This window comes from Nicotiana tabacum, chromosome 13 (assembly GCF_000715075.1).
Source record: "Nicotiana tabacum cultivar K326 chromosome 13, ASM71507v2, whole genome shotgun sequence".
Classification (NCBI taxonomy): domain Eukaryota; kingdom Viridiplantae; phylum Streptophyta; class Magnoliopsida; order Solanales; family Solanaceae; genus Nicotiana; species Nicotiana tabacum.
In genome coordinates this window covers 109923843-109926416 of record NC_134092.1, presented here as the reverse complement: position 1 = coordinate 109926416, position 2574 = coordinate 109923843, and the positions used below count along the sequence as shown (strand labels likewise).

At 39.6% G+C, this 2574-nt stretch overlaps 1 non-coding gene across 1 annotated transcript; it reads left to right on the top strand.

Annotated features, from left to right (window-relative positions):
* The first annotated feature begins 2115 nt into the window (after positions 1-2115).
* Positions 2116-2222, top strand: LOC142168531 (small nucleolar RNA R71). The gene has a single exon (XR_012698386.1). It is a non-coding gene; the product is annotated as a small nucleolar RNA R71 (small nucleolar RNA).
* Positions 2223-2574: the final 352 nt, after the last annotated feature.

The window sequence follows — 2574 nt, the reverse complement described above, 5'->3', positions numbered from 1 at the left end:
AACAATTAGCTTGCACCTATCCTATCAACCCATATTTTCTCCCATTGATAGCTTCCTTGCTTACCTTTATTGAGAATGTCATTAGTTAATAGTTTAGGTTCTTATTTAGTTTCAATTCTTAATTGTATAAATTTCTATTGTTGATCCTCCAGGATAGCAATCGAGCTACGAACTACGAGAATATTGTTTAAATCCAATCCCTGTGGAGACGATAATTATACTATACTATCTTTGAATAGCGAGCATAATTTAAGTGTGTATTTTGCACTAGTCAACATTCTATATATAAATACATCCGCATCCCATACTTTAAATTGTGTCATGTCCCTATGACACACAAATAAAAAGAATGAGGTAAGGACAACTTCCCTGAACATCTAATCGGGGTTTGAGTCGAAGTTGGGTTTCATCCCTCGCGCCCGAACTAGTGCACTCATCCATGCCGATAGCTTTTTCTCAGCCTTCTTGGGGTACACCTCACACTTATCTTTTTCACTCACTGCAGCCTTCTCTGTCACGCCCTTCGCTTTCCACACAACACTAACAACTAGCTTCTTCCTTTTTACCCCCGTTTCTACATCCATCTAAAAAGTCACAGTTTCCTCGCCCACTCTAAGCACGAGTTTTCTCTCATGTATATCTAATATTGCTCTACCCGTTGCTAGGAATTGTCTTCCTAGGATGAGAGGGACCTCCTTTTTCTCTTCCATATTAACCACTATGAAATTCATAGGAAATACAAACTTATCTACCCGAACTAAGACATCATCAACTATTTCCTCGGGTATTAGAGTCATTTGGTATGCCAGCTCCAAAGATATTGGTGCAGACCTTATCTCTCCAATCTCTTTCTCCAGTTTCCTGTAAATAGATAGAGGCATTAAATTAATTGAGGCACTAGAATCACATAGAGACTTATCAAAATTAGTAGTGTCTAAATAGAAAGGTATGGTAAAACTCCTTGAATCTCCACACTTTTGTGGGAGTTTGTTTTGCAATGTTGTACTGCAATGCTCTGTGAGCTTGACCACTGAGGTTTCTTCTATTTTCCTCTTCTTTGTCAGGATCTCCTTCAAGAACTTGGCATAAGCGGCATTTGTGAGAGCACTTCTGTGAATGGTAGGTTTACATGAACTTGTTTTAGCACATCTAGAAATCTCTCGAACTGCTTGTCCAGCTTTTCTCTACTTAGATTTTGGGGAAAAGGCAGCGCAAACATATGCTTGTTCGCCTAAGGTTCCTCCCTTCTCGAGTTTTTTTCCTTCTTATTTTCGATACCACTTTTAAGCTGCTCCCCGCTTTCTTTTTCATGTCTCACATCTTTGTGGATTGGGGTGAGATCTTTTAACACTTGCCCACTTCTCAAAGTTACAACATTCACTATTTTTTTGGGATTTCTTTCTGTATCATCCGGGAGTGTTCCTGGGGCTCTCTCAGACATTAGAGTAGCTAAGTGCCCAACCTGTCTTTCCAAACTTCAAAAAGATGTACCCAATTCTTTGATAGCTCTATCATGGGCATCAAGCCTCTCATCCGTCTTGATAATGAAGGTCTTCATAAGATCTTCCGTGGTGGGTTGATTCGACTGTAGAGATTGATATTGCTGCCTCTGCTGAATTTGAAAACATGGAGCTCCTTGTTCCTGGAATCTAGGGTTGTTTTGCTACCATGCATTTGCAGTACCCCCAGGTGAACTCCATAAAAAAGTCGGGGTGCCTCTGACCTTTTGCAATAAAATTATAGTTTCCTACAACATTCACTTCTTCAGTTAAGGCTTGACACTCATGAGTAGGGTGTCCTCTTCCGCATAGATCACAAGTTACGTGGTGTACATTTTGCATCAAAGCTACACTTATATTTCATATTTCTTTAGCCATAACATCAAGCTGTACTTGTGCAGATGTAATAGCATCAACTTGGTGAACACCAGTTGCTTTTGTTCTTTCCACACTATTAGAGGGCCACTGATTAGCATCTTCGGATAACTCATCAAGAATTGTAACTATCTCCTCTGGAGTCTTCTTCATAAAGGAGCCTCCAACTGCATTGCTCAATGTTCTACGTGAGGTCGGTGTCAATCCATCCCAAAAATCCTGGAGTTGCATCCAGAGTTCAATTCCACTATGTTGACACCTCTTAACTATCTCATTAAACCTCTCATATGCTTCAAAAACAGTTTCATTCTCTTTCTGGCAGAAGTTATGGATTTCTCTTCTAAACTTGCCCGTCTTAGCTGAGGAGAAATATTTATCAAGAAATGTTTTGGTCATTTCCTCCCATGTTCTAATTGATCCATTTGGCAAGCTTTGAAGCCACTGCTTCGCATCATCTTTAAGTGAAAATGGGAATGCCCTTAAATACATTGCATCTTGTGACACCCCATTGTATTGAAAGGTATTCATAATCTCCTCGAAGTTCATCATATATGTGTTTGGATCTTCGTTCATCTTCCCTTTGAAAACGCAATTGTTTTGAATGGTTTGAAGCAAACCTTGCTTCAACTCAAAATTATTGGCTGCAATTGGAGGTGATCTAACACTTGACAATACTTGATTATAGACTGGTCTGGCGTAG